This window comes from Chrysochloris asiatica, unplaced genomic scaffold (assembly GCF_000296735.1).
Source record: "Chrysochloris asiatica unplaced genomic scaffold, ChrAsi1.0 scaffold00050, whole genome shotgun sequence".
NCBI classification, from domain to species: Eukaryota; Metazoa; Chordata; class Mammalia; order Afrosoricida; family Chrysochloridae; genus Chrysochloris; species Chrysochloris asiatica.
Window position 1 is genome coordinate 7,844,087 of NW_006408568.1, and position 7,126 is coordinate 7,851,212.

The window sequence follows — 7,126 nt, forward strand, 5'->3', positions numbered from 1 at the left end:
TGTAGTTGTATTAGGTGCTGTTGAATCAGTTCTGACTATAGTGACCATATAGTACAATAGAACGAAACACTGCCCAATCTTGCACCACCATCACAATTGTGATGTTTGAACCCATTGTTGCTGCCACTGTATCAATTCATCTTGTTGGGAGTCTTCCTCTTTTTCATTGACCCTCCAGTTAACAAATATAATATCATTCTCAAGGGACTGGTCCCTCCTGATAACACGTCCAAAGTACATGAGACAAAGTCTTGCCATCCTTTGTAAGGAACTTGTAAGGAACGTTCTGGCTGCACTTCTTTCAAGAACATTTGTTTGTTCTTCTGGCAGTTCATGGTATAGTGAATATTCTTTGCCAACACTATAGTTCAAAAGCATCAGTTCTCCAGTCTTCTTTATTCACTGTCCCATTTTCACATTGAAAACTGAAATATCATGGCTTGAGTCAGGCATACCTTAGTCCTCAAAGTGACATCTTTGCTCTTTAATACTTTTAAGAGGTCTTGTTCAATAGGTTTTCCAAATGAAGTACATTGTTTGATTTCTTGACTGCTTCCTTCATGAGCGTTGATTATGGATCCAAGTAAAATGAAGTCCTTGACAACTTCAATTTTTCTCCATTTATTATGATGTTGTTCATTGGTTTAGTTGTGAAGATTTTTGTTTTCTTTACATTGGGTTGTAATCCATACTGAAGTATTTGATCTTCTTGTAACATCACCTCATAATAATGTTAAAAGCACAATTCTAAGCACTTAACCTACAGTCACTTACTTAATCCTCATAACAGTTCTGCAAGGTAGGTGATACTATTACCCCTGATTTACAGATGAGAAAGCAGAAACACAAAGAGGGTAAATAACTGTATAAGGCTGAAAGTTTTGAACCCAGGCACTCTGGAGTTAGAATTCAGGCTCATATCCATGATTTTGGCTAAGAGAGGAGAGATTGAGACATATGTCTAAATAGCAGCTTTCTCTTGCTCTGTTTTACTTATGTTTCCCACCGTCTCAGTCATCCAGACTCAAAAGAGGTGGAGTTTGTCTTCTTTCTCTTCCTGTTTGGTTGGGACCTATTTATATGGAACTCTCTGATAATAGCCCAAAGGGGAAATAAAGAAATTTAGAAAATCCTCTTCTCAACAAAACCTATCAAGAATATTGTCTTGATGGAAAATCTAACTTCAGATGTGAGAAGCAAAATATGAACTATTTCTTTGTCTTTTAATTCCGGTTATGACACTCCCAATCTTTCCCTAGATAAGTATGTATGGATATATATGGCTGGATAGAGCAGAAATCAGAAAAAGAAAATGCAATATGCACTTGAAAAAATTTTTTCAAAACATTTTTTCCCTTTTAATAGCACACTGTTTTTAAAAGGAAACACCTGTAATTGGTTGTAAAAATGGTTTGGGTTGGCAGTCTTTCTGGACATGGGTTCCCCCCTCTCCCCTCCCACTTCAAGTGGAGGATGGTAAGTCATTTATCTACCAGATCACATTGTGACTCTAGACTAGGGGTCAGACATGTACCTGGAAAGAGCCAGCTAGTAAATATTTTAGCATTTGTGGGCTATATAGTTAAGTCTGCTACAACTACTCGACTCTACTATGTATGTGAAAGAAGCCATATATATGTACATGAATGACTATCGCTGCATTCTAATAAAATTTTATTTACAATAACAGGCAGTGGGCAGCATTTGGCCCCATAGGTTTTTATCTACTGATCCCTTTCTTTAGAATATAAGTAGAATTATATTAGAATATAAGCAGAAAGAGAATCTGAAATCCTAGTTGTAACAACCATGGTCCAATTTCCCAGACCAGGACTTTCAAGCCCAATTCTATGCCCTCCTGCATGGATAATCTGTCAAGCACTGTGAGGATATAAGATGCAGGCCCCTGTGAGACAGTGACAAGTGTTTCTGATATTTGGCTGTGAAAATGAAAGCATACCTACTGGGAGGCTGCTAAATCTAGATGGGAAAAGTTTCTATTTCTTCTTATTGTTGGGTGATTTTGTGGTGTGAAACCTGAGTGACATTTTTAGGAAAACTGGTTTTTGGGACTTATATTTCTGAGAACATGCTTGAACTTCTAGTGTGTAAACACTCAGAAAATGGTTGTGGGGGGAACACTATAATGAGACTGTAGGAGTTAGGTAGGAGGAATAAAGAGTTGTAGGACCTTGAAGGAGCCAGCAATAAGATGCTGCCCCAATGTTACCTAGCAGGGAAAGCTCTAAAGTGAGAGCCAAGTGACCTGGGTTCCACTCTGTGCTAAGTCACTGTATGTCCTTAACCAAATCACTCAATGTCTCCAGGTCTTCCATTCTCCTTTGTGAAAAGTCACAATGTCAAATTGGATGATTCTTCTAAGATCTTTCCAGTTCTGAAATTCTGTTTCCAATGTGTGTTTATATTAAACACTTGGTGTCATAGTATGAGGGGGCTTCAAAAAGTTTGTGGGAAAATGGGATCAAAAGATAATGGGATTTTTCCATGAACTTGTTGAAACCCTCTCATGTAACATTTCAGATGTAGGCCTGAATTTTATTGGATAGAAGAAAAGGGGCTACAAATATGTTCCTTTTTGAAACAGAGCAAGAATGCAATACATTTAATTTAATTTTAACAATAAAGTTCTCTCTAATGGAGTATTTATGAAAATAGAAAGTTTTCAGGGAAAATTACCCCCATCTGTTACTAGTAGACATGGAGCAGATCAGATGCACTACAAACAGGATACAGAATTGAGAATAAAGGCAAACTTTGGAAAATGCTTAGGCTCATGTTCACATTAACTCAGTCACTTCTAAACTCACTGCTCCAGGAATCCTGGGAGCCAGTTGGACTTGAATGTGATGTTTTCTGGGCTTCTAAAGATCAAGCTGGCAGTGCAGGGACTGGTGAGGGACCCAGGTTGGCCAAATAAATAATCAAGAATTAGTTTGGATGACCACTATTGACTACCACTCATCTGTCAGTTTGTTGTACTGTGGTGACTTGTGTGTTGCTGTGATGCTGGAAGCTATGCCACTGGTATTTTAAATATTACCAGTATTTTAAATACTACCAGGGTTACCTATGGTGGACAGGTTTCAACTGGGCTGCCAGTCCAAGACAGACTAGGAAGATGGAGAGGCAGACTACTTCTGAATGTTTAGCCACCAAAGACCTTATGAATAGTGCAAAGCTGTCAGTTTGAGCACTAAGGTGCACCTGACCCAAGTCATGATATTTTCAACAACCTCGTATGCATGTGAAAGTTGGACAATGAGTAATGCAGATCTGAGGAGAATTGATGGTTTTGATTTATGGTGTTGGAGAAGAACATTGAAAGTACCACGGACTGCTAAAAGAACAAACAAATCTGTATTGGAAGACATACAGCCAGATGGTCCTTAAAAGCCAGGATGGAGAGACTTCGTCTCTCTGAGTTCAGACATGTTATCAGAAGGGACCAGTCCCAGGAGAACGACATCATGCTAGGTAAAGTGGAGGATCAGCAAAAAAGAGGAAGATCTCCAACGAGATAGATTGGCACAGTGGCAGAAGTAATAAGCTCAAGAGTAATGATTGTGAGGATGGTACCGGTCCAGGCAATGCTTCATTCTGTTGTGCACAGGGTCACTATGAATCAGAACCAACCTGACAGTACCTAACAACAGACCGCTACTGTCCAATAGAGCTTTCTGTGGTGATGGAAATGTTCTATATATTCACTGTTCAATATAGTAACCATTAGCAATATATGGGCATTGAACACAAGAAAGTTGGCTAGCGTTGCTGAAGATCTGAATTTAATGTTTAATTTAAAGAAATTTAGAGAAGATGGCACAGTGGCTAAAACACTCAGCTGCTAACCAAAAGGTCAATCATTCAAACTCACCACCTGCTCCATGGGAGAAAAGATGTAGTAATCTGCTTCCATAAAGATTACAACTTTGGAAACCCTATGGTGCAGTTGTATTCTGCCCTATAGGGTTGCTATTTGGAAACCCTATGGTGCAGTTGTATTCTGCCCTATAGGGTTGCTATTTGGAAACCCTATGGTGCAGTTGTATTCTGCCCTATAGGGTTGCTATGAGTCGGAATCCACTTGTTGGCATTTTGATGTAAATAGGAACTCAGGGCACACAGCTCTCATGGGAATGCCCCATGAGGCCTGGGGATGCTCTTGGTTGTGGTAAGTAAAATTCCCCTTTGTTCTTTCACATTCAGGGTAGGGGGATTTTAACTGTGACTCACTTTTCAATGAATGATTAATAAGAGAGCTCCGTGTTGCTATGGAACACCTCTTACCTCTGGGGAAGCTAAGATGTGCCTAGACCTCTCTTGGTGGCAGTGAGGAAGGCAGTGGGTAATCACTGACATTTTCTTGATATTAGCAAAAGGATAGGCATATATCAGTGTCTTTCAAACCTTTCAAAGAAGAGGAATTCTTTCTCAAATGAAATTTTATGTGGAGGTTATATATAATATGGATTAAAGTGATGCTGCTCAGAATCTGGCATCCATCCCTGCCCCATTTGCTCAACCCTCTATTTTCCAAGCTAACTCTTAAGAGACAACTTGAGAACCACTAGAACTCTGGGTAGGTGGTGTGGTTTATATAAGGGCCTTTGGCTATGTTAGGGCTGGGTACTCACAAGTCACACAAATTTGTGTGCAGTTTTTCAAGTCTTGAAGTGACTTAAGAAAAAAAAAAAAATAGAGGAAGGAGAATGTTTAAAAACACAATGTAACCCACATATCACAGCAGCAGATGGGATGTGGCCTAGAAGGCTTTTTGTTTTGTTTTTTTTGTTTCTGACAATGTTCCTCAGACAAAGAGTCATTGTTGCACCTGGGCTCTCAGACTTGGGATGTGATGAGGATGATTCTAGAAGGCTATCTGGGAGTAAGGGTTAGAGACGTATTAGTGAAATTCTAAGTACAGTATGAAATCAGAGGCCAGAGACTTAGGTTAACAAACAAAAAACCCCTCAGAGATGGAGCTACCAGTCCAACCACGTCACCTTACAGAAACAGCTTAGTGGTGAAGGTGGAATAAGAGGTGAAGTTTCCTTAGTACTTCTTTTAGATGTAGACAGGCGAATGTGTATGTGTGAATAGTTGTTTACAAACACAGAGCATTTTAATATATTTTATCATTTTGCCTTCACAATTACCCACAGTTTACAGATGAAGAAACTAAAACTAAAGTAAGCTGCCCAAGATCACCATCTTTAGTAGGTGGTGGAGCCAGGACACAATTCAAGATTCCTGTCTTCCAGTTTTAAAACTTAATACATGTGCTATTTAACACACACACACATACACACAAACACATTCATCAGTGTAATCTATAATAGATTGTGACATACACACACACTTCCATTACTACTACCATGTAGTGAAGTTGAATGAGTTATTGATGACAATAACTCACCTCAACTAAGGAGACAGATAGACTTGGTCTATCTTGTCTCCTGGTTCTGCCATTTACTAGCTGTGTTTTTGTGAGTTCATGTAGCCTGTTTCTTCCTGTAACAATGGGCTTCACAGTACATAATTAAGAAGTCCCTTGGTAGTACAAACAGTTAATATACTCAGCTGCTAACTGAAAGTTTGACAGTTCAAGTCCACCAACAGCATCTCAGAAGAAAAGCCTGGTGATTTACTTTTGGGAGAAAAAAAAATCAGCCACTGAAAAACCTATATGGAGCACAGTTTTACTTTGACACACATGGGGACTCCATTAGTCCAAACAGCAACTGGTTTTGGTTTAGTACATAATTTATAAAGATCATTGTAAGGATTAAATTAAATCAGATCAAAGATGTAAAGTAAATTACCTGCCTGGCACAGAGTAAAAAGAACTTAATAAATGAAGCTAATATTACTATTCATGTTAATATCATCAAAATAATCCTGGTTGTTTAACTCTCTTCAGTCTTTCCCTTGTTCTCCTTTATCTTTGCCCAGAGCTTCTAACCTAAGCCAAGAAAACTCTACCAGTGATGATCTCTAGAGGTTCCCTAAAGATAATAGTCTGTGATGATTTATTGAGCTGTTGAGAAGTACTTAAGTTGCAAGTTTAGTTCTTGGAGGAGGAGAAAGGCTTAGTTGAAACAGGAATAAAATGCATGGACATTCAAAGAATCCTCAGCATGAATGAGATGCAGGACCAAAAAAAAAAAAAAAAGTCTCAGGTTTAGACTACATGCCTAAAGAAACCGAAGGGGAAGAGAAAGTGAAGAAGGGGGAAAAATCAAAGTGTGGGGGTGTGCTGCTGCTTAAGCAATTGTGAAGGTTACAATCAAGCAATCTTTTCTGTGGGGGTTTGTTAAAGGAAACAGTCGATAAAGTATACTATGGAATATATAAAACATGAAAGAGCTGGAGCATTTATAGCCCTTTCTCCTTCACACTGTTTACCTTTAGACACTTTTACAGTGGTTTGTTGGAGAAAATGAAATGGAGCAAAACTTCAGCATCACCCACTTTTCCTTTGTGAACAGTCCTGGTGACAAGATTTCGTGTCATGTGTTCTCTCAGTTGTTCCTCTGCCAATCAATTCTTCCCTTGGCTGTGCCTACAACATTTAGAGTCTGCACACAGTACTCACACCACTGTTTCATATTCTACTATTTGGTAGACCCTTGGAGAACAGGGGGTGTCGCTTCTATTTCTAAAACTCCCACAGCAGATGAGCACATCATGGAGGACCCTGGGCTTCTGAGGAGGAGACCCCTTCTGCATAGTATAGTTCTGGGTTCCCCAAACCAAGTTAGAGACACAAAGAAAATCTTGTTAGACAAAGTGTGGGTACCTCAGACCCAAGTGAATCGGGGGCAAGCCTGGAAATGCAGCTTCCTGAGCACTTCTCATAATGTGACACTGAAGGTTACTAATCTTAGGTGAGTCATTTCCCCTCTGTGACCTTGATTTCACGCATCTGCAAAATGGGGAGAATAATTTTATAAAGTAACTTGCATTCTTTTTTTTTTTCCCTATGAAATTAATGCATACTCATTATAGAAACTATAGAGTAAAAATATGCAGAAGAATAAAAGAGATAATAAAAATCACCCAGAGATTTTTTGACATTTTGATTTATTGCTTTTCGATCTTTGCC